Here is a 25381-nt window from a genome sequence, read left to right as displayed (position 1 = left end):
GGATTATGATGGCAGAGAGGCAAGAAATGCTGTGCAAGAATCCACAGGAGACTAGGTGTCCTCAGTTCTACTGTTCACAGAATGATTTATTTTAAGAATGTTGTTTTATTGTTAGATCCTTCTTGTGTTGTGTCCTCAGGTTAACATAGAGTCAATTATTTCAGCCTTTCTCTGCAGGTAGGAACTTACTTTTAAGTTTTTTCATTGACAGCTTATGTTCTCACAGTATTGGGGGATGGAGCTAAAAAAAAAAAAAGCAGCCTCCAAAACCCAAAAGAAACAGTCAAACAAACCAAACCAAAACCCAAAACCAACCAAAAAACCCAAAACAGTTTGAAAGATGTGATAAAAATCAATAAATAATAGAAAACAGTGTCTAAACTATTGCCAACAGATTTTTACCTGTCTTAATTTTTAAAATCCTCTAATAACATGCAAAAACTTTCCTGGGTGCCCTGTTCTGGCACTTCATTATCTTTACATCATCCTTACCGGCACTTCCTGCACCCGTACCTGTCACTGTCATTGCTAACGCACTACTCAAGAATAGCAGGAAACCTCTTGCCAACAAGGACTAGCTGGTCATTGTAGGTCCCTTCCAACTGAAATATTCTAACAATTTAGAGAGAAGACCTATGTGCCCTAGCCATAATACAATGGACAATGGTCTTTTCTATTTACCCTAACTTTTGATTACACTGAGAGGAAAGGACCTGGCAAAGCCATCCTATCAATGAAACATTTTTACAGAAACATAAGACCAGCAAAATTAATGCAGAAGACAAACAGTCTTGTTCCAAGTTCTCACCATCACATCTACAGCTACACAAGTAATACAAATATGATGTACAAAAATTCTTATCAGCTACTGTTAAGTAAAATACTGCCTTAAATGGGGAGATCTGCTTTGCTTCACTTTAATCTTGGAAGAACCCTCATTAAAAAGCTTTAAAATTTAAGTCCATCATATTATTTTCTGTGTATTCTGGACAGATGCTAGCTGACACCCTTCTGTAGAAAACAATGTAAAGGCTCATTCAGCGACACCTTCAAAATGCCACCCACCTCCAACTTCCCAGCCTGCTTCTTTTCACTGCCTACTATTAAGAAATTTTAGGAGTCTCGTGCTATGCTATTTCTTCTTGATTAACAAGAAATATGACCCAGGATTTGGCCATGGGCATATACACACATATGAGAGATTGAGACACAAGAGCGAAAATTTAATTCATAGCAATAACATCTGAATAAATTCCTTGTTAAAAAAAGAAAAGCAACATCTGCATGTGTTTTCATGAGACATAGAACAATCTTGTTCTGTAGATCTTCCTTAAACAATCAAGACTGCTGCAAGTGGGACCAAAATGCATCAACTATGAATGCGCTGAGGTCTGAATATTTGTCCTTCTGCAGCACTCTAAAAGGAAAACTGCCATTAAATGTAATTACTTTAGCCCAGGGAAGATACGCACTTATAAGGAAAAATCCTGATAGCTGTAAACAGGCCTTATGGCAGCATTTACATACCAAATAAAATGATCTCTCTCATACAAATTATGCAACTGAGTTTTCTGCATCAGTATGTTTTGTTTCATATTTTCAAGACAGTGTTTGTGTGAATGTATGCCTGATTACTGAATAGCACAGAGATCCTTAGAGTTTTAAAAAGCAGCTAGAATAACATGGTTACGACTTTGAGTCTGAATTTGCAAAGATCAATGATCTTTTTATTATCAATATAAATGGAAAATGTGTTTGTCCTCCTTTCCCATCTCACAAAGGAAGCTGTAGCCCCAGCCGAGCTGCCAGTACAGGAACCTGGCTTGTGCCGGGTTTTGCTGCACAGCAGTTCTTGGGAGACCAGGAGTCTCCCTAACGCCTGCTTGACCTGACAGCACAACAGCCTTCGGTAAGGCAAACCTCCACATAGGACCACTAGTTTTCACTGACTCATACCCTTCTCAGAGGTTGCTCCTCACAGTGCATTTCATGCAGCATGGTGGTCAACAGGCTGTGGCTCTTGGAGCTCAGGTGAGATCCCAGGCTGACAGGTACCTACTGTCGCCTGATTCTTGCAGGCAGAGCTCCTTTTGTCACTTCTAGAGAAACCTCCTCCTGCAGACTCAGAGGCTGCTCACATAACCTTCCTTACCACTCCCTGCTCTGGTCCCTGGATGCTAGCCCCTTGAGCAAGTCCCTGGAAGGTGGATGCCTCCTGGGTGCCAGCATAGCCTCACCCATGCTCACTGACTGCCTCGGTGGGAGCGGGCCCCCTCTGCTGTTTTCACCCAGATTCATTTCATTCCCCAATACCACACAGGTTTTGCTATAAGGCAAAGCAGAGGCTTATTTATCAGAGTTGAAGGTAATAAAGTTAGAATTATACCCACAGGACGGTAAGCACCGGTGATATAAAATGTTATTCTTAACAGTAAGAGGCTTCCTGACTTTTCCTGGGTGTTTCACACGAGGCCCTTGTGGCATGTGTTGACCTGAGAAGCTGATGTTCCTCTTTCATGAAATAGTGACATAGACCAGTAATCCCATCAAGTTCTGGAGGATTTGTTTCTTTTCTCCAGATACACCAAGCCTGGTTTCTAGCTTCAATTCAGGGTCGTGCCAGTGGCTCACATTTTGTACTACTGTTGTGGTTTAGACTTTCCCCACTGTGCCATCCCCATCTATACTAGCCAGGTGCAGACACATAATATTTGACTATTAGTCTTCATTATTGTTTTTACTAAATCTTCATTAAAATAATCAAAGTTATTAAAAATCATTAAACCAAGTAATCTTCATTAAAAATATAAGTCATGTCTATTCTATTAAAACTTTGGCTTTCGGTGTTCTTCCAGCTTTTTGCTTGAGACTGCACATGGCTTTTATGGATACATCAAAAGGAGCTGCCCTCAGAAGTACAGCATATGAGCCTGGGGGGGTTGTATCGTTTCCACCATTACCTCCCAGAAATACTCAGAGCATGAAGTCAGGATAAGAAATGACAAAAAATTAGACTGAAAGTCAGAGACATGTTGTTCTCTGAAAACAAAGCCTATTACTGTTTCTTTATCTACCAAAGACTTGGAAAGTAGTTTATCCTCTCATTCTTTCTGGCAGACTTCTGTACAACTAAAGTATATTACCTTGTCCCAACCATTTCCTATTTTGTGTCTTACCCAGGTTCATGTTTTTTCAATATTTCCCCAAAGGCCACCTTTCCTAGAGATTCTCCTGGACTCTCTCTGGTTGCTTCACATCTTTCTCAAAGGGTAACAACCACATCAATCCAGCTTGGCTATACAGGTCTGAGAGGAATAGAAATTCCGTGGGCTACATTTCTGAGTGTACATCCCAGACATGGTGTTCACAGCTGTACAACCTTATTAACTTATGTTCAGCTTGTGGTCCACCACAAATCCCACATTCTGTCTCACAAATCTGGTATTTCATCCCCTTTCTGTTTTGCTGACTATTACTATCTGTGTTGTCATTAAGCTTCATCTTGGTTTTTCAGACCAAATTGTCAAGATCCATCAGCATACTTGCAGTCTTTCTTCCCTATTCTCTTTAACTGTTAACCAGAGACTTTTGGCATACACTTTACACTTTCAACCACCAAGCAAGTGTGTTATCTTGCATATACAAGGTAATACTTTTTCCCCTTCTCTCTTGTTTGTCCTTCTTGAGCATACTATGTTCATCTTCTAGTCATATGAGTTATCCCATCTCTGTTATGCCAGTTACTTCACAACAGTGATAAGATTAAGTATCTTGCATTAGAGATGCCGAGGTGATATCTATGGTGTATAGTATAGAAACTTTTGATGGGCTATCCAGCTATTCCCATTTTTATTCCTTCTAAAAAAAACCTTAGTGACTTAGTGGCTACTAAGAATAATCTTTTTGTATCTAGATCCTTGTTGCTTACATTTAGCTAGGATCTTGTCACCTATCACTGCTGATCCAGGCTGGTATCCCTCTTTCCTTGGTCTGCAAGAGAACATTTTAGGATAATCTAGGTTGGCAAGATAATTTCCCATTTTTGTGAAGTGAACTCCATTTTGTCAGTGGATCACTGAGTTTCATTTCCTCTTGAAAGGACCAAAGCTCATGCTCTTGATGAACCTTAAGGTAGTCAAAATTTGAGTTTCAGTTACGACGTAATTACACATGTAAATATGTCAATTACTTATGGAAATTATAGGTTACATGACTACCTGTTCATTTGCATGCACAATTACCCAAACTGAATAAGAAACCACTACAAACTTAATGTGCCAATTGGGTGTGCAATCAGGCATTCAGCTAACTCACACCTAATTGGGCACACCTAATTTTGAAAATTATTTTCCCAGTTTTCTGCTTACCTTTGACATTTTGGGTGAAGGCTTTATAATAATTCTTTCATAGTTATAAAATCGAACAAAAGGAAATCACATTTTTCCACAAAGAACACACACAGCAGCACTGCCTATAAGCTTCCCACCACCATCCCCCCGCCCAGTTCAGCCTTGTCTGAAAACTGCACAAGGTCCCACCAGGCCACAATGTTGGTGGTGTCATTAATCAGTTTACAGACTCCATTCCACAGCAATCTACTAAACTTTTGAGAAGAATTCAACACCAATAACACCAACATGCAGAATTTATGACTGACTTTTCTTTCAGTCCTGGGACTCATAGATTGGATTATATACGCACAGTGCTTGTGCAACATGAAGTTATGTTTTTAACTAGGATGGCATTTAATTCACTGAGAAACAGATTTTCAGTCACAGGCAAACACAGATGTTTGTCGATGCCTGATTTATGTGCATAAATGTCAGCTGGGTAATCCCAAATAAGGTATGCACATATACGTACATATATTCTGAGTGGCTGTGCACATAGGCAAACAACTGATGCAAGTATACAGATTCACTTCTAAGTCAGAGATGGGCTAATGCTTGGGGCGCAGTGCTAGCTCCAGCACTCAGGTTAATCACATCTAAACTGGCTGAAAACAGCTGAAGAAGGATCTCACGATAAAGCATGAAAAGGTTTCAGGGGACATTCGGAGTCAATTAGTGGAAAATAAATCCCACAAAGAGAAGTGATTGATTGTCATTCTATATGTACAGCAACAGGCCTTCAATAAGATTTTATAACTCAGAAATTAGACTTTAGAGATACTGTGAACAATTCTTTGAAAATGTTAGCCCAGTACTCAACAGCAGTCACAGAAACAGTTAGAATATGTGGAACTATTAGGAAAGGGAAAGGGAAGAAAACCGCATACTGTTTTATTTCTGCGTTTATGTCTCAAATGCTGTGTGCAATTCTGTCTACCACATATCAGAAATCATATAGCAGATATCAGAAATCGGGAAAGCAGAATCAGAAGAGGCACTGAGAAAAGGATATGACAAGGATTATCAAGGATTATCGAAGTATGTGATGGCCTCTGAGGACAAATTACATGGTGTAGAACCTTTCTTAAAATTTAGGAAGATATAATCAACATTTATAAAATTATTTTTAAACTAAAAAAAAAAGTCATGGAAAACATGAATAGGGAACAGTGATATATTATTTTTTCATATTATATAAGATAAGGGACATCCAATGAAATCATAGGCAGCAGGTTTAACACAAACAAAAGGAAGCAAAGCTTTATGCAGTACACAATTAAATTGTGGAACATTTTGCCACAGGAGGATTTGGATAGGACAAATATTAACAGGTCAAGAGATTTTTGAAAAAATCATGGAAGATCCACTAAGGCATTCTAAAACAAGATATTGAAGATGTGACTCTGCTTCAATAAACTCCTGATCCAGAGTGCCAGAAGGGCAGAGAGTACATCAGGAGAGGTGGCACTCTGCCCGTCCTGTTTCTTGTGGTCTTTTCCTAAGCGTGTCAGAAACAGACACTAGTCTAGGTGGACTTTGACCTTACCCTATACGGCTATATTTATATTTATAATACAACTCTTGATCCTTTCCTTGGGAACCTAGTTGCTTTTTCCCTGTCTTGTATGCTGCTTTTATTTTCATCTAAGTATAGTCTTTGTTCTCATTCTTATTGAACTGCAACCTATCTTTTTCAGACCATTTCTCCAATTTGTCAAGATCATTATATTTAAATCCATTTCCTCCCGTGTTCCCTAGTAACAATGATTACCTGAAGGAATGGCTGATGACAGTAACTCTAAATCTTTCAACACCTGCACAGTTAAATTGCCCTAAAGCTCATAAAACTGACTGATGCCATATACAAGGGAATTATGGTATTTTAAAACTGTGATATAGATGTCTGGATAGATCTGGAAAGACAAAGTATTATGGTTCCCAAAAGTCTACATGATTTTCCTTGCATGCTATTATTTTGTATAGTATCACTATTAGTATGGAACATCCCAAGAGTTGTTTCTGACCTATTAATATTTGTAAGATTGGTGTAGCTACTGTTCTCAGTTTGTAGGCACCTGATGAAGTAAGAAAAATCAAAAAAGAAAAAAAAAATTAGTGTGATATTAGTTTGAATGATCTCATATTGCACTTTCAAGATAGATTTTCCTTCTATCACCAAATGCTAATGCTTAGAGCCACAAAAGCATTGATGTACTGAAAGCCTGGCCTTCAGCTGAAGACACAGGAGTTTATTCTTTTCACTTCTGGCAATAGGGCTGGGAGAGAAAAGGGCTGCTAAGTGCCATATAATGTTGCTCTCTCTGAAGAGGAAAAGTATATTGGCTCTAGCAGAGTGCCATGCTAAAATGGCAGCTTGACCAGTGGAGACCTATGTTTACCAGGCTTAGACTGCGGCAGAGCACATGCTTATCAGCAGGCAACAGTCCGTGCAGATATCCTTTCAAGTACCTAAATATGGGTTACACAAAGGCTGAGTTGGAAGACATTTAAAGTAATCATTCAGAAACAGAGATGGAAAGGCGAGGAGGGAAGAATTTGGACACTTTATCCTGCATTGCACCTCTTTCCATGAGGAAAATTAGTTGTCTTCTGAAGCTGCCATCTTTCTTTCAGAAGATAAGGAAGAGCCAGTGCTTTTTTAAAAAGTATGTCTGGAGCAGAGCACTGCTGCCCAAGCTCCCCCACTCCTTTTGTCCAATAGCACAGTGTACTAAGACCTCTCTAGCAACCTACGATAAACAATTTAAATAGGAAGGTATTCAGAGAGGAAAACACCAGCAAAAGAGGAGCAAGAAGAGGCATCTTCATTCCTTTCCACTGAAGATGCTACACCTCATACTAATTCACTTTTAATGAACGTAACTGAAAGTAGGCTGCATCTGGGTTACCGTTCAGGCTCCCAGTTCTAAATTCCCTCACTGAAATTAGCCCTAAATACATATTTAAGTATTTCTCTCTTTAGATGTTTTAATTCAGATTCTGTAACAGTCTGCAAGATGACTGTGTATATGGTTTTCTTTGATGAGTTTTCTAACTTATTTGACAAAAGTAATTGGTAACTTTTGCCTTCTATAAGGTGTTTGATTTAGTACCACATGTCGGTCTTATTGTAAAATTAGTCTCTTATAAACCAGTAGAGAACACATTAAATAGCTTAAGAATGCACTAATTGGCAGATGCCCAAATGCAGCTGCCAATGGAAATCATACTGAAGTGAGGAATATTCTAATAGGATGATCCCTTTGCAAGGGATTAATTCAATAATGTTTTATTAATGCTCTCAAATAATACACAATATCTCTGCTGGTAAAATGTTTGGATGACACATAGATTGCCAGAATAGCAGATAATAATGATGAAGACATCCAACTTGTCAGTTTGGACCCACTCAAACTAATGATCTTTTTAAATGCCAAGTATCTCTAGACCAAAGCATCTGGACCGTGCCTGTGAAATTAAATACTGCATATGGAACAGGGACTCAATGAGAACCACACAGGATGAGCAACTGAACATGAGCTTCCAGAGTGATGATGGGTGAAAGGGGCTAATGAAGTCACTGTACGGATGTAAATAGTGGAGCAGAGGTTGGGGACAAGAGCGTACTTTTGTATGTGACACTGGGTGAGGCCAACACCCCAACACTAGTGGAGAAATTTCCAAGAATTGTCACTATCTTCACTCACAAGCAGCAACCTTGCTCACTGCCTGTCACTCATCACATCCTATTCTGCCTTTGTGTAACATCCACGGGATAAAGCGTATGAGTTTTTTCAGGAGCAGGAGAGTGCCGTAACCACTGGGCAGCACAGGATTACCATGCTTGCAGCCCCTTTCCCTCTGCCTCTGCTCCTTCATGCTTGGTATCAGTGCATCCCAGTGCACCATCCCAGGGTCAGAGCAGCAGCGAGTGCCCCTCTGACTCACACCCCATACCCATGCTTCCCCACAGCCTGATCCAGTGTACAAAACAGAGGTGGGAAATGCGTATCCCCTCATGTCAAACCTTAGTCTCCTCATTGTTAGGAATATTTGTTGAAAATACCCTGCTATACAAAAGAGTGGGCCGGGAAATCAGCTGTGGTTTTAAGGGCTAAGACCTTCTTGGTTTTTTGAAAGAAAGAATGCAGATCATTCCCGTCAGCAGACAGGCTGTGGATCCTGAATAGGTGGAGTGAAAAACATGATTTAATAGCCCTCCCTAGAGGATGTGCTCAGTCTCCTAACCCTTTCACAGCTGTACGATGAGGCCAAAAATATACTGCATTTAGTCAACAGAGCTTGACCTGCTGCTTACATGACAACTGGAAAAGAATTCCTTATTCTAATCAAAATACAGGCAAGCATTTACCTCACCAACAGGCTTGGTGTATGGCTGCGTTTTTCTGGATTTTTGGGCAGATATAAATCAGTTAAATATACATTTTTTCAGTAAAATGAATCTTTTCAAACACACAATATTGATATTCTTAAAAGGAATACTCATGTTTACATACTAAAGCAATAAGGTAAAAGTTTACTCTAAATCTTCAAATAAGCTTTCTAACAATTAGAAAGTTAGACCCACAAGGTTTCTTTTTGTTTACTACAAACAAGATAAACGATGTATTACAAATTTATGCTATAAAGAAAAGTTCCCTTTCCTCAACATGTTGTTTTCCTCAGATTTCATAGCTGAAACAAGCACATATAAACCATTATTGTTGATTAAGAATATAACAAGTTATTAAATATACATCTACCTTTTAATGCCGCTGGAGTCACAACACTGCTGAAGATTAACCTTGCAAGTTTCTTAGGAAACACAGCAATGTCTAATAAGGTTTTTGATGTTAAAACTTCCCAATTAACTAGTTTAGACTGCTCAGACTAACATTTCAGACTCATGCATAAATACATCACAAGAGAAATTAATCTTGTTACTCTACTAACAGGAACCCTTTCTCCCACTAAATTAAAACACATACTTATGTGCACAGTCCAAACACTGTCTTGAAAATTTCTAGGTACTCACCCAAAAGTATACCTGCTTTCTGCTTGCATACATAGTATTTAAAAGTCTTTGTAAATATCTTCATAAATATTAAAATATCAAATTTTGACAAATATAACAACGCGTCCAGTACTAATATCCTTCCTTATACACTTGGATCTGACAGGAAGGTTACTTCAGGTCATTCCCTTATGAGGAAAAAATCTAGCTCCTGACAAGCCCGTGTGTGAAAGCAGGCAGACAACATGCCTTTGCGCCAAGCACATGCTCTTGTTCTCCTCCTAAAGCAGGCAGGAGAAGAGAAGGACCTTCTCCACCCAGCTGGACAGAGGCCCTGCCTTCACATCCAAGGAGAGAGAGAGAGGAGTGCATGCAGGTTATGATCACAGTAAGAAATAAAGATATACCAGGACATAAAATGTCTGTTGTTCTTTAAAACAAATGTTTTGAGTTGTCCTCTATAGCCTCCCAGTTCTTCAAGAAGCATCATGCTATCCAAGCTGGAGACTCAAGCTATAGCCTGCTCTTCTCCCATACTGTTTTTGGAGAGACAATACAAAAGGCCACGGGCTGAAGAGAATGACTTTAATGTCATGGGGAACCGGGAACATAATGCAGACCCTCTCAAAGGAGGATCTGAAGGCATAAAATCATCTGGACCTGTGTTTTATTATAAATTCTTCCTCCTCTTATATTCACAGTTGCATTTTTATTTATGAATACTGTGCTCAGTCCTCTAACATGAAACCAAGCTAGCTCCTAAACATACCAAGTTTGTTCACTGTAATCCCAGAGGAAAACTATGATTAATGTATAATGTCTTCATGCAAGAATTTAAACACAGTAGGAGTACAGCTAATTAATGTCTTTTAGAGAAGCCAGACATCCTAAATCATTGGTAAATACAAGTCCAGGAGATCAGACTGCTGCAAAACCTATCAGTAAGGTGCAATAGATTGCTATGATTAACAGTTTCTAATGATTCCCATGGAAGGAATGATTGATTTCCAGTAAAAAAGCCTTGGATTCACAATATGGAAGCTACCACCTGCTTCTGTTTAAGAAGAAGGTCTGAAATTTATAAACCAGTTTGTGGACAGCATTTTCTTTTCCTGCTGTGAATTCTTTAAATTGCCTTTTAACCACTACTGACACCATTTATTTTTTGTTCATTAGCCTTAGGTGGTCCTACCACAGAATTCTCATAACAAATCAAGAAAATGTTGTTCAAACCTGTATAGTAATCAGTTACCATCTTTCCCCTCCACGGAAATAAATTTGACAGGAGATAATGGTACAACACGCACTCGGAAGTATAGACAATATGCACAGCCTGTCTCTTTTGAAGGAGAGTCACACACATCTTGGCCCATCTCCAGATTCCCATCTGACTGCACAGCAAACAGTGGCTCTGGCAAAGGGTGGGTATGTGCTTCCAGCATTAGGTAGAGTAAAGCTCCAACTCACACACCGAGATAAGTATCCTAATACTTTAACTGCTTTGCTGTCATCTCTTCTCTCACTTCCCTTTTGCTCTTTTGTCTCCTTTAAAGCCTGCACATACAAGGACAGTTGTCTTTCTAAATTACAGAACAAGTGAGTAATAAAATAATTTTCTGCTGACCAGTGCAAGCAGCAAATAATAATCCTTCCTGTGCAGACTGACGGGACAAGAATCAGAGCTGCGTCTCCATTCCCTGTCCACACGAGTCAATGTTCAGCCAGTGCTCAAACTCACAAAGTCATCACTCAGAGCAGAGGTCTACGTTATTGATACCACCCAACCAAATCACAGTAACTGCAATCCCAAACATGTAAGCACTGCCCGTCCTGAAGATTTCCCACACTTTATGAAAATAAAGATTAATTCAGAATTTAAACATGTGGTAGGTTCCAACTGCATCACTTAAAACAGCTTTGGATCTCTGGGTCATGATACCCCCTTAGCAAAAGGAATAGGGAGACCTTACAGTAAAGCCCCGAAGGGGAAGGCTTTTTGCCTCCACTGCTGTTTGAATAGAGGCTGGGTTTTTCAAGGAAGAGATTTAGTTGACCACAGAAGAATTGTTCTCCAGATTTATAGGCAATAAGTCTTTAGATACAGCACAGGACCCTATGATTTTTGGATTTTTTTATTTTTAAGGAAAGAAGAAAAACTTCAAACAGTGGTATACACCCATCCCAAAAGCTAGTTTAGTGTTCCATGTGTGCTGAATGTGATAAGAGGCACTTTTTGGTAAGATCCACTGCAGTGTCTTTTATTGATCCATCACCATGCTGATCATGGAAGTTCTGGAAGCCTGAGCTTACATTCCTCACACTCAGAGGACTTGAATATTCACCATACTAAAGATCAACCTGGAAAGACTTTATGCCATAACACAGTCCATTCCTTTTGCCTTGCCTCTGGGAAGAGTAGCCTGAGCACATTTCAGTGCTTATAGCACAAGTCTTCTGTGAAGAGGAGGGGCAGATGTGTGTGCCATGGTGCCTCTTTGAAGATGAAGGCCCTGATTAAATATATTTCATTAAGTAAGCATTTTCTTTTGGAGACCTACCTCTTAATTACAAATAAAAGGTGTCAAAGGGCTTCCTTCTGTTGTTTAATAATTTGTAAAGGAAACACTCTCTTCTGTTATGTCTCTGTGCAGCACATATGCTGTTTCAGGTTCCCCCCTTGCCAGTCATACCAACAGCTTCCCCTAGCTAAGATTTCTGCTGTAGCATGCCATGAGTAGTGCCTTAGCAGTGACTCCCACTTTATTGGCTAAGGTGTATAGAGCTAGGCCACATGTAGCTGAAGTTTGGTCAAATTAATCCCACCCATCTTGACTCAGATTATAATTGTCAGCTGTTTTTATCATACATTCTCCTTCACCTAAATATCCAGTAGCTGTGCCTTTGCATCAAACAATCATACCATGACAGCAAATAGTTGCCTTCGGATTAACAATGCAAAACATGGCACTTGGAGCATAGATTACATGAAGAACCCCATCTCAAGGTACATGGAGTGTCTTCAAGGCACTGTGGTATATTTAATTTGGCTGAAGAAGGAGTGGTGAGCAATTTAAGTGTCATCATGAAGAAACAATGACCTATTGTAGATACAGACAAAGAGGAAGTGATGAGAATGATTTTCAGCTTGGAAAAAATTATATAGATAGTTGAAGGTATAGGTATAATTGTAAGTATAAGTACAGACAGAGTCTGGGAAGATGTTCTTCCCCAGTGATAAGAAGAACATTCAGGTAACAAACAAGTTTCCATATGGCAAAAGGCCAGGTGATTTTATCTTGAAAATGGAAACAATACTGAAAATTATATATGTCATATACCTGGATACAATTCTGTTGTGGATTAATTCAGTCACCAGGAGCTACACAGACCAATTCCTCTGAACCTGAGTAACAGCTGCCCACCATTCCTAGTGCTGCCCTGCAGATGCACTGCTATGTGTACATCTCCTGTCTGACACCGTTCCCAGGCAGTCTCATTTCCATAATGCAGCTTTTAAGAGCCAGGAGTGATTTAAACAAGGATTTCTCAGTCCTAGCACTTTGAATTGTAGAACTGTGATTTTGGAGGAACTACATGACAATAAAGCAATTCATATATTTTTTCTAGTTGTATTTATCTTCTGCAGACATGTTACACTCAAGAAGAAAATAAAGGATCTTCCTGGATAACAAAGCCTCTCTTTAATACCTTTGTGGACCCTAAATGTGGTTAAAGTCTGTATGCCAGACAGCTTTTCTGGCTGGCTTGTCCTTGTACTATTGTTTTAGAAAATACACCAATCTCTTTTTGAAAAAAAAGCCATATGTCCTCCATTTTTATGCAATGTACTCCACAGGGGAGGAAGCAGAACCAGGATACAGCGCTCTACTTATTTCCCTTCCTTACCAGTTCTCCCCTCACATTACCTTCAACATGAACACCAGTCAAGGGGCCCTGCTAATACAAATCTTCTGATTTCAAAAACAGGGAAAAAGCCATTCAGCTTTCCTAGTTAGACTGTCACCTAGTTCCAGGCATAGTGGGATTCACATACCCAAATTTTGATGATTGAGGCATAGGGAGTTAAGTCACTTGGCTCCCTTTACAGAGAGTGATAGGCTCCATAGCGCACAGCTCATCTCCTAGGTGAGATGACCCTAACCATGAATTTTCTTCTCCACTGACCAGAGCAGGGATTGAGGCAATTACCTCACATGTAGATGTCTAAAGTTGGGTGAGATGAATTCCTGGCATCTGACTTAAATGATAGCAAGCCTCTAACAGCCTTTCAAGAATCACAAAAGAAGACAGCTCTTAACAACAAGCAAATCTCAAATGCATCGCAGTGTTGGACACTATATAAATCTGTAGCATGCGAGCTATTTTTAGGAAAAGCCATACCGGGCAAGACTAAAAGTCCGCCTAGTCCTGTTTCTGACAGTGGGCAGCAGCTGGTGCCCAGGAAGGATATGAGAACGCTGCAAGCAGGACTGGTGCTCCCCTGATGAACTGCCAGAATACTTGGAGCCCTGTGTCACAAGATCTCCCTGAGACAGTGGCCATATTTTTTTTGCATTTAATGACCCTAGATAAATAATTATTTAATGAATATGTCATTGGAAATCATATAGACTTTCAGCACCTACAGTGCCCTGTGGCAATGAGGTAAAGATTTTAATTAGAGGTTGCATGGAGCCTCACCTCCTCTTGTGCATCCTGAATATGCAGTCTGATCATTTTGTGTGGTCAGTCTTTTCTCTTGTACAAAGAAAATCAAGGCTATTCAGTTTCTCCAAGCCACTCATGAGTTTGTAGGCTTTCATCATGCCTCAAACCCCACTGGCTATTTTCAGGGCTGAACTGTCCTAGCACATTTACTCTCCATGTGCAGATACCATTGTATCACCTTTGTTATGACTCTCTGTGAATTTTTAGCTTTATTACTGCCCCTCTGTGCAAGCTAGCTCAGAACTGCACTTTCTAGATTGACCACTGATGGCAATTAACTATACTGCAAAGGGGACACAAATCCTTTTATAAATAACACGTGGTGTGCGCTTTGTTAAAGTAAACTGATTTTCAGTTGATTAGTTGATCAGAAAGAAAAGGGAACCCTTACACTCTGGAATAATGTTTGTAGCATGGGATTATTTATCCTAATGCTTTACTTGCTTGCCATCGCTGTCAGGTCAAGATCTTCACTTTTTCCTCTCTCTTCCCCACTCCCTCTCTCTCTGGTGTAGTTATTTTTGCTTTCTTGATATACATGAGTTCCTTGTCTATCATGCTACCAAGAAATGTGTTTGTTTACGCACGTGGTTAATACATTAAAAAGTACTTCTGACATAGTATGTCCAATAATTATAAGATTTTGGAATGAAAGATGGAAAACCACCAACTTGTTTACTTAGTACATGCCTCAGATCTCTTTGGCTGTCATCAGGTGAGAGTGGATGAGGCAGAAACTCTGGGATAGCTAAAGAGGACGGAAAAAAAGTATAAAACTTTGAATGGATGAATATGCTTCTGAAAGGCTGGAGGTATATACTAATCAAACCATGACCTTCCTGAAAGTCACCTACGGAAAACTGCAGAAGCTGATCCAAACTAAATATAAGAAAGGAAATTTTGTTCCTCAGAACAATTTATGGATTTGGAAATTATGTGTGTCTCAAGTTATAATGAAGTGTAAAACTCCCAAAAGTTTTAATAAAATAAAATATTCAAATTGAAGCAGAAATATTTTGTTATTGTTTTAACTAGCATATCAAAAGAAAAATTGTATTGAAGTAAATATACTTAAACTATTTTAAAAATTTACTTTGAAATCGTAGATGAGTTTGAAACATTTCACAGTTTCAACTTTGCTGTATCCAAATCTTTATGTAGGAAAGAGCTTCTTGAACAAATTCTGACCAGCCTCACTCAGAAGAATACAGAAAGCAAAACTTCATGATGGAAAAAATTCAAAGTCTTAAAACAGTCCCCTCCCTCCCCGCCTCATCAGGCCGGTGCAGGCAATTTCTGATGATCTCTGATGCTGGGCTACAGTAAGGAATCCAAATAAGGTGACATTAATCATCGGTGCTCTGGAATTATGGACTTCACCAGCTGTGGATATCATAGAGGTAATAAAGCTGAGGGATGAGTTGTTTAAATTTATAGAGCAGGTGCAAGCATTAACTAAACTTTTCAGAAGACCAGTCTTACATTTTAAGATGGCAGTTAATGATCTGATTATTTTTCTAGTTCAATAAATCAGCAAGTAAGTGACTAATAGTGTCCTCTTATTCTCTTTAATCTTATTTGAGTGAATCAGTGAAAGGAACCAATATATATTTGCTATCTATGACTTACTTTGACAGAAGCCAAGCAACAGAGCACCTTCAATCTAAGAGTTTCTCTTCCATGAGAAATTGTGGCAGTTTGGCATTTAAGTTTATTCTGACACAGAACCAAACATGACCTAAGAACAAAACAAGACCTGAGACTTCCTTCAAAAAATATAATGTTAATAATTCAGACCCATAATACCACTTTAACATTAATAATCAGGATAATTATTTTGATTTTTTAAAAAAAATAAATTAACTATTTTAGTTATATGTTATAAACTGTCATAAAATCAATTTTAAAATCAAAACCATTTTGAGAAGGAAAATCAAAGACAAGTCATTTTAATCAAAATGCTGTTGCAAATAAAGGCTGCAAACTGGAACACTAAAATCAATACCAGTAACGCTACAAGCCTCTGGTAGTTTTACTCACAAAATAAAAAGTCCCTTTGGGAAACTCTTTCAGCTCAGAAAAGCTGACAGATTTATTCTCTGCTTTCCCAAAATTAGTTCTCTGACGGCACCAATGCTTTTCTCCCTAGGGTGCAGTAGTTTTGTTCAGCGAGGCTTTGTGACAAAAAATCCCACAGAAGTAAAGCCCATGTGAATTACCATTTATAAAGAAGAGGTTTGTGTATCTCAAATCCAAATCAAGGAGCCGTGCCATATCTGGCCTCTATGGCCCCTCATTATTTAGTGTAACCATTTTGTAACACCATCTCCCATCTGCAGTCAGAAACCCCCAAATGTCACTCTGCAAACAAGCCGGGGTGAAAGGCAGCAGCCAGGCGCCTCTTCATTATGTGGCATCCAACAAATGCACTACTCTCGCTGATAAGCATTTGTAATAGACAAATTCTTATCTGAGCTTAATAAATAAATAAATAGACCAAAACAAAACAGCAGCCATCTTATTAGTGCTTTATTTTTATTTTTTTTTGAACACGGGAAAATAATGAGAAGGTAAAACTAATTATTTCCAGGGGAAAATACTCAAGCTAACAACACTATTTGCATTTTATTGTCTCTGCAGAGGTGTAAATTGCTGTCATCTTGGGCTTTATATTGCACTGATAAGGTGCTTCTAGGAAAGGGAAACTAGGCAGAAAATTGGCATCATTATGCATTTCTGAGATGCTTATATTTAATCATTACAAACAGCTGAACTTTGAATAATAAACTGGGGGGATTAAACAGTCAAATATAAATGTCTGCAGCTGCAGGGTTATGAAAACATCATTTGATGAATTACCTTGAAATGGAAAAAAGGACTCATCTCCCCACCTTCCCCCCAAAAAACCCTAACACAAAACCCACCTCAGCATCAATAAAATTAGAAGACAGGGAACTGGCAATAAATGAAGACTAAAGAAACTCTTGTATAGTAGATCCATCTGCTTCCTTTCATAATGCAGGGACATTAGCAGAGAAATTTAAAGGCAATGAGCTTTAAAGAACTTAAAGAAGGGAAGAAGCAATGGTAGTAGGCTACATTCCCACTTTCCCTGAAAACCTCAGTAAGATCCTCCACAAAAACAAGAAGTGGCAGAGGATGTTACTCACAGGAATGATGACTCGAGGTCAATCTCAGTTAACGCCTGAATTTTAATTAATCCACACTGCAGTACAGTTGCCTCTTCATTTTACTAAAGCCTTATAACAAGGCAGTTTTCTCATAGTGAGACATTAACATAGGCTAAATCCACTTTTCCATAGCATGGTCTCTTATTAATTCAGCTGATTTACATTTATGACTAGCAGATATATTCATTTTCCCCTTTCCTTAACTCTAGAGCTTGAAGATCATCATACCCTAAATGACTGCAAAACATATCTCTTGAAGAGCTATGTATCTGACAGGTATCTTTGCAAGGGTTTTTCCAAACACTCTCTTCAGTGCTGCGTCTTTATTTCGTGATCGAGTTCAGTCTAGAATTTCTTTAATGACACTATAATAATGGAAGAAGCTATTATGGTTTAGCATGCTTGTATGGGGATGCATCACCTTGATGCACCACATGGGCTGAGATCCATGACTACAGTTTTTTTAAAGAAGAAAGTCACAGGTATGAGGAATTAAATCAAGAAAGACCACTGTAAGCTGCAGTATGCCTGTTCCATGTTTCTTTTCTGGTTTTATTTTTTTTAGTTTCTGCAAGCAAGATGCTTTATTTCTCCTCGAGGTCTTTCCTCTATGAGCATTAAAAGGATCTAATAATAACATAATGTAAAGCCCTAATATCAAAAAAAAATTTCCAGTTGATAGTATGATGCACACTTGTACCTCATACTTTATTCTGAGCTCTTTTAAGTTTTCAGGGTATTTTCTCGCTGGTTCTTGGGAGCTTGATCTGAACTGTAAAAGTTTAGATGCATCAAAAGAAGAGAAAAAATTGCAAAGCTTTTGCATATGTTGCCATTTTCCACCATTATGTTAATTTATAAACTAATTAAAAGCTTCACATTTCATATTCAAATTTTATAAATTTTCAGTTTATACATCAAACTAATTTTTTTTTTCTTATTAGGATCAGTACTTCAACAGCTTCTTCATTGGGGTTAGCCTTTCTGCAGTGATTCTAGGGACTGGATATGGTAAGATCAGTCTGATTCTCACTTCGTTGCTTCATGAGGAAGAAATTACATGTCTGTTAAAAAAAATTTATTTCTTTCCAGAGACTGAAATGTTGCTATCAAATAATGAAAATAAATGTTTCCTCTAGCATTACCACTGCTGGAAATAAAATTTAAACAATGATAATTCATTACCTTTTTTTCATTAATAATTTTTTTTTCTGTAAGAGGCAAGGAGGGAGGAGGCAAGGTGTTAAATTTGTCACAGAAGACAAAAGTCAAAAAATTGTAGTTCTGAATAGAAAAGGATGATAGTATAAAAAAAATTATCTCCACTTTAACCAGTGTGACATATTTTTGCTACATATGCACTTTCTAAGCTGCTAATCTGCAGAGTTTTCAACAGTTAAATTGAGGGATGAAGGGAAGAAAGATTGCTTGGCAGCCTGGTAGTCTGTCCAGAGGGGAAGGGACGTTGTCAGTTAGTGTTCAGGTACTGGAAGGGCTTTTGACCAGCCAACCATCTGTACATGTCTGAAAGGCCAAGTACTATTTTTCCCCACTCCTCAGCTCGTGAGAATGAAACCAGCACTGCCAAGATGCAAGCAGGCAATGAGACAAAATACTTTATCTTCTACTGTCATAGAGAACTTTCAGTTTTGTGAGCACTGACTGTGTTTATATTATGCTCAATAGACACAGAGTTGTGTAGACACCACCAGTACTACTGAAATTAATAGCACCGCTCCCAATTTCATTACCCTCTCCTGTATCCTACACCATTACAGTGCTATTCTAGGCTGCACCAACGTTGTGGTAGCATGATAGGTAATTAATTCCCCAGGCGAATCTCCCATACTCCTGCACATCCTGCTGACCATTCCTCCACACCGGCAGGAGTTACACTGACTCTCTCCTTTTGGCTGGAAGTCGTGTCTGACCTCCTGCCCACACAGAAATGCCGGTGCCTGACAGCAAGGCCTTGTTCTGCTCACCATCAGGGAGCGAAAAGTATTGCTTTCCTCTGCCCACGTACCTACCATTGCATCCCAGTTCCCTCAGACCAAAGGCAAGTTTGGTACTCCTTCCCCCATCCTCCAGCCCACAGCCTGGTCTCCTCTGGTAGGAACTGAAGGGGCTGGAGTCGCAGGTGAGCTGCAGGGTGTTCCAGCCAGCTCCCACATCAGGGCCGGGCACCCTGGGCATGTCACACCGTGGTGTCACACATCAACCCAGACACAAGCTTTGAGGCCTCTGTCTTTTTCCTGAAGTTAACCGACATGAGTTAAAAGGGCTCCAAAATGGGATGTGACAAGCAGACACGTACACACACACAGGCACATGCACACACTGGCATGACATTGGTTTCAGGGGAAAGCAGCCTAGCAACATGCAGATAGAAAGTGGTTGTAACTCAAAGTGCTGTAGTGAGTTGTTGCAGCAAACCACACTGGCTTACAGGGGCTTTAATTCTGCTCAGCAAGAGGGATGTGAGTGAGGGATTTCAAAGGGAGCCGAGAGCTGTATTGACATCTATCTTGTTACAGTCATAATGATGAAATGCACCCTTGTGCAGCTGTGGTTTATATACTGTGTACAACAATGCAGTGCCTGGGAGCTGAAGGACTCCCTTCCCACATAGATGAGAAACCATTGGTATTTTTTCAACATGGTAATTGGAAATCTGTACTACTTCTTGGGAAGTTACACCTTGCAGAACTGGCATAATGAATGCATCTAAATATACCACTTAGATTATGTGTGAAACAGAAAGCTACTGCAGCCTATTTTTTTTTTAATCTATGTAAACCAAAGTTAAGATATGGAAAATGTACTGAAAATGTGGAAAAGTGTCCCAAAAGCAAGGAACACTACAGAAAAAAACATTGGAGAAGCACATAAACACAAGACTATCATTTGCTGGGTCTCTCCTTCCCAAGAAAAACAAAATCTAGGATGAAATATGGTCATTCTGCAGGCACTGCTTCAATGTCACATAGCCTGTTCTATCCTACCCTGGTTACTCTCTCCTGAGAACAGCAACATGTCCCTGAAGAAAGGGGCATCTCTGTGAGGAGCTAATACCACTTCTCCCTGATGTGGCGTCAAAAGAAAAGTCAATGAACATGAGATGATGCTAGGGAACACAGTGTAGAAGTTAAGAGGCAGGAGAGTAGGTTAAAGGTTGGACTTGATGATCTTAAAGGTCTTTTCCAACTTAAATGATTCTATGATTCTGTGATTCTATCTTTGAGGGGAAAATGAGCTTCTCTTGTCTGCACCTCTGCTTGATCTTCATCTGTGAGGACATCCAAGACCTGCAGACTTCCAAAAAGTGGCAGCTCGCAACAGTGTTGTAAAAGTGGAATATGTTAGCTCTCCAAAACTTACTGCTGGGCGGAAAGAGATGTTCAGTGTTACCAAAAAAAATCCTACATGCTGATACACCACTCAGTTATTTCTTTTTTCTTTCAAAACCTTGATGAAAATCAAGTACAGTCATCCAATTAAAATATGTCCTCCATATATATTTTAGCACAAGCAAGCCAGACAAACACTCCCATGTACAAACACAAAAATATATATGTATTTTAATTTTCATTTGGTCATATTTTATTTAACAGAATGTCATTCTTCCTCAGTAACCAACAATGATTTAAAGTAGTAGTACTCTCCAAAGCAGCCCATTGATCACAGAGAACTGATGATATTTAAATATACAATATAAAGAGTGACATGTTTCACAAAGTTGCTTAATCTTCAGATCTTAGGTTGGAACACAACAGACCAAAAGTAACCATCTTACTAGGTCCAAGAATAAAACTCAAACTGACAACAAGTTGTGAAAAGAGAATAGTTATTGAAACTATACATAGAGAGAATGTGATTGATAGACTTGTCCTGGCTTTACAAATCTCAGACCCCCTGAGTCCTAACAGTACTAAACTGAGAAACAAACAAATTTATCCTGAGGATACAAGCACTGTTTGGAAATTACTCCTGTAATTTAATTTTTGAATTTTTGATACGGTGCTATAGTATTTTCCGTAAGGCTCCAAAGTAGGTTGTTACATGTGAAAAAAATTTTATTCAGTGGTTACTGCTACGCAAGTACTACAAATCACGAGAGCCTTAAGGCACAGGTAGCCAATCTAGCAATTTTAGATGTCGCCACGACCAGCTCTTAATCATTATTCTCATAACAGACTTGTATTAATAGATTATGTGAGTGCTTTTACATTTGCATGAGCGCAGAATCAGCAGAGTTAGCACGAGTTGTGCACAACCTTCACTGGGACAGGAGTACTTCCATCATCTGCCGTTGCTTAAAAGTTGGAGCAGCAGTCCCTACCTGAAGAGTGATAGTTAACAGTCAGGGGAAGGTAACGTCTTAAATCACACGAGCTGTCTCAGATGACTGCCTATGTACACCTGTGCAGACTCCTAGCCAGAGTCTTTTCAGTGTTCCTCTATGATGAGGTCAGCGGCTGCCCTCATTTTCCATTTCACCCTGTTACCAGAGATTTGTATAAGGGCAAATATTTAAAATAGTGGTCCTCAAACTTTAGTCTGCAGATTATCAGGGCACTGGGGGTTTTTTACAGTTTTCTCCAGTTATTCATAGAATAAAGTACTTACAGAAGACAGGGTGTTGTTGAATGCAAGGGGGTAGGAGAAGAAAGGATGCAGAGCTGGGGAAGTTATGTAGGACACATTTCACGCAACAGTCCATAGGGTGAAAGAGCTAGAGAATCAAATGATTTTAAAGAGACATTATTGTCTAGCTGAACACTACTTAACTGCAAAACAATTTTTTTTAAATAGTGTCAGCTTTTCTATATGTGCCTCTCTGAATATATTCATAGTTTTAGAATCACATTTTCTGATACTTAATTCCTTCTGCCACTGATGCGTGAAAGATGCACATGAACCTCAGGGAAAACCATATTTAAGGGGAAGTGATTATACACTGAGTCCCATCAAGGATACAATGCAACCAAACCCTGAAACTCTTTAAATTATCATAATCTTGGGCATTACTTGTAACAATCACCAATTTAGTATTTTTAGACATTAAGTGAAGGCTTAAAGTTGTCAGTTTCCTTCAAATCATCTCCACTCTGAGTGACTAATGGCTATGATTAACATCACCAGCAGAACTGTTTAAAGACACAGGACACAGATCACCAGCTACAGCTCGAAGGCTGCGTAATTAGCACAAGACACTGAGATACGCAGGGGAGATTCCCACACCGCTTACACTCACAGCCTTCTACACAGCGTAGGTGCCGACACTGATGTCAGGGCAAGACAGGCTTTGATCCCAGCAAGTGCTGAATTCTCCCACAGAAGTATCTCTGCAGCAGGGACTTGCAGGATACATCCCTTCCTTCTCTTCCTATGGACAGGTTGGCGAATGTTAGCTTTCCAACTCCTGCATGCTACACAATACCCACATTCCAAGAGCCACCGCGGGAACAGCAGCAGCAAAGGCAGTTCAGGCCTGGCATATTGGGGTAGGTTTAGACTAGACATAAGGAAGAAATTCTTTACAATGAGGGTGGTGAAACACTGGAAGGGGTTGCCCAGAGAGGTAGTGGAGGCCCCATCCCTGGAAACATTCAAGGCCAGGTTGGACGGGGCTCTGAGCAACCTGATCTAGTTAGCGGTGTCCCTGCTCCTGCAGGGGGGTTGGACTAGATGACCTCTAGGGGTCCCTTCCAACCCAAAACATTCTATGATTCTATGATATACATCAGGTTTAAATATATCTAAACCAAAGAGAACAATGTTCTCTCTCCTTTCTGATGACAGATGTGTGCTGGGGTTTGTAAGTCCTCTCTTGTATTACAGAGCAAGTAAAAGCCTCCCTCACCGTTTCATTAAAATGATTGATCAGTTCACTCCAACTCCCTGTTGTTTTCTCCACAGGCTTCCCACCTTTCCTTAGGGGCATGCGGCTCCTTTCCTTCTCTCCCTGCTTGACTTCTTCGGCCAGGCAGGACACAGCATGTCACATATTCCTTCAGGTACCAGGTCTGAGTCAGCCTGGGGCCCGTCTCCAGGTGAGGATCTGGTGGCCTGCACTGATCCATTAAACCATGTTCACAAGCTCAGCTACTGCAACTACAATTTCACATGCTAACTCAAGCATTTTCTAAAGATTTACTCAGGAAACTCCACCATGGCCATACAAGGTAGGCCATGTGCAAACTGGGAACTCTGCTGATAATGCAGATGGGGGACACAAGACAGGCTACTGATTCACTTCTTGGAAGTGCTCATGCAAGTTCACTCACATAATTTTTGCCATTCATATGCCTTTCCACTGCAGGCTTTTTTCTGGTTTTTATTTTAATTATTGTGTTTTATCATCTTCCATTATCTTTTCCCTTGCTTTTTTCTCCCCTTAAATTTTTATTAACCAAGGGACCTGATTTGAGATGCCTGCCTTTAGGCACTGCTGTGTGTTGCCGATGATGTGACAGCCTCTTTAAGGAATCACAGCAGCATTTCCATATCAAATACAAACCCTAATTAACCCCCGCCACTTGTCTGCTGCAAATTGACAGATGTGCCAATTCTCCAGAAGTGACTTCTCCACTAACAGCAAAAGGAAGCTTTGTCACACCTTTATTAGAGAGGACTTGTCGTAAGTGACTGATTCAGAAACAACAGAGCTGGCTGACCATGGTCCCCATAGACAAAATACTTTGGCCATGTTTTAACAAAAATGTGTGCCATAAGGAAGCATCTTCCCTCGGAGGTCTCTCTGTTTTGCCTGTGCGCAGTGCTTCCCCTTCATTTGGATGCCACAGCAATACCATCAACTCAGATTTTGAACTCACTGCAGAAACCTCTCTTTTTTCTCTTTTTAAACTCACATCATGCGAGTCTGACATGTCTATTATCAATCAAAGCAGCTTTCGCACACAAAACACTGGAGAATGAGTGACAAAGTAGTGGGAGCTTGTGACCTATGTTTCAACTTCACCACTGCCCAGCATACCACAAGTTGTTGTTCTTTAGCAACAAAATCACTTTGCAAATTGTGCAATCCAACAGGGGTCAATGCCATTTTGTGGCAACACGCCCATATGAAAGGAACAAATTAAGATCCCAAAAGCTGATAGGTAAAAATTCCCACATAACTGAACGCTGAAACGCAGACTGAAAAGTATGTCCAAGTCAATGTGCTAAATACAGACCCTTGACCCAGGACCAATCAAGGTTACAAGGCCATACAGGATGTGGGGTCCTATCTACCTGGCTTGCAATTTCATTTGTGGTCACTTAAGCATACCTCTAAATAAAACACCGAGGCTCCTTGTATAATTAATGAGAAATAAGTATCTGTCAAGGCCCTCAAAAGGAGATCTTCCCTGACCGTGTTCAGAATTCTTTACTGGGCAGCCCAGATTTCCTTTTGGGAGTCTTCAGAGTAAACTACCATTCTTCCATCAATTATACAGGAAAGAAAGGCATTTCATTTGGGGGACATACTCCCTTTTTACCATTTCCTTAGCAGAAATGGTAAAATGTACATTCAGAGTTAATGCCACAGGAAAGCAGATCACCCCTGGTTTGTAAGGGTCTCACAGTAAAACATTTATTTAGGTAGGTTTCTGAAGAAACTAGGCATGACTGACTCAACAACCAGACATTCTTCTCACACAAAATAGGGACACATTCTCTCCTGCAGGTCAAGCCAGACTGAGTGATCAAAGTGTCATTTTTGCCATATATAAACACGATGAGAATGTCTTCCATTGAGATTTTAATGTCTCTAACTGGCTGTGTTTCTGTTTTGCTACCTGAGAAATGGGATAACTATTATTTTCTTGATTTCATAGTGTGCTTCAAACTTCGTGGACAAAAGTACTATTCCCAGCACCACAAATACATGCTCATAAGCTACTTGCAAAACGCCTTTCTTTAGGATGTGATACAGCTGTCATGTGATTAAGTGATTTTTCAGTGCAATCCTTTGAGACCTTTGTTCTTGCCTTTCACTCTGAAATTTATCTTCCAAATTTCTCCTGATATCCAATGTTGTCAATAACTCA

Source organism: Egretta garzetta, unplaced genomic scaffold (genome assembly GCF_000687185.1).
Source record: "Egretta garzetta isolate BGI_Z169 unplaced genomic scaffold, ASM68718v1 scaffold18, whole genome shotgun sequence".
NCBI classification, from domain to species: Eukaryota; Metazoa; Chordata; class Aves; order Pelecaniformes; family Ardeidae; genus Egretta; species Egretta garzetta.
This window is presented reverse-complemented; position numbering follows the sequence as displayed.